This window comes from Nannospalax galili, unplaced genomic scaffold, assembly GCF_000622305.1.
Source record: "Nannospalax galili isolate Female #2095 unplaced genomic scaffold, S.galili_v1.0 scaffold895, whole genome shotgun sequence".
NCBI classification, from domain to species: Eukaryota; Metazoa; Chordata; class Mammalia; order Rodentia; family Spalacidae; genus Nannospalax; species Nannospalax galili.
In genome coordinates, this window is record NW_008336435.1 from 1 (window position 1) to 1,182 (window position 1,182).

The following is a 1,182-nucleotide window of genomic DNA, read 5'->3' on the forward strand; positions in this document are numbered from 1 at the left end:
CAAGAAGATCTCTTCCATTTCAGTTAATCCCAGATCCAGTCAAGTTGACACTCTGGATTAGCCATCACAGTATGTACCTATTACTAGTCATTATCAGTTGCACTTGGATCCTTGGCACCTGTATATGTCAATAGAGTCATCAGGTAGATTTCAATGATATTGTTTATCACCTCTACTATTTATCATGATGTAAATTTCCATGCTTCCGCCTCAATTATAATAGATTTTTAAAAAATTTGTTGAAATTTTTTTTGTGTGTGTATATCACACAGAACATCCCAAACTATCTCATTCGGCTATATACCAACTTCCCAGAAAACACCCTCCCTTAGCCTCCCTCCCCCCACTAGAGCCTCCCTCCCCCCTTATACTCTGATATTCCGGCTACTGTGTTGTTGGCATACCTAGCCATTCCCCACTACTTGCCCTTCTGGTGAATTTAGTCAGCCTATCTAGAGGTCTTTGTTTTAGGAGGGTCAGCTGTTCCTCATCTAGCAGTAATCAGTTGTCAATATTCCTTTAGAAAAGATTGGGGTCTGCTGTTCATTTTCCCAGTTCTATGCTGGCTTACTATCTGAGAGTCCCTTTGGCCACCCTGGTCAACAACTCAAAAGACTACAGTATCACCTGTCTGGCATTGTTGCTTGCTATGTAGCCTTTAGGTATGTACATGGACTCTTAAGAGGTTATATTGGCCCCTTTAATCTTTGGTTATACTTTCCTTTTGGGTGTTTAAGGCCATACAGTTGGTCCAGATATACCAATTTATTTTTACTCTTAAGGTCGTTTGAGGATCTGTTCCTCAGGGGTCACATCGGCTTGGGAGGAGCTCCCTGCTCCCTTCTTTCACCAATTCCCACCATGTTAAGATAAGTCAAAGGTCCTGCTTGACCATGGTTGGCTTCACTTAGAAGCATGGAGGAAATGATTCTTCTGTGTTGACCCTCCTCTTTGTAGACTGGACACTGGTTCAACTCCATCTGGTAGGGTCTCCTTAGCCTCCTTGATCAAGAGTACAGGTGACCCACCACCATTATGGGACATTTTGAGAGACGCTCATAGTCCCCTGGAACTGGTCGACCTAGGAGGGCAAGTGTCCTTTATATCCCTCTGACCAAATTATTATAGGCCTCAAAGTATGTCTGTTAAACACCCAAGAAGGTTAGTTCCACCAGTCTGGTA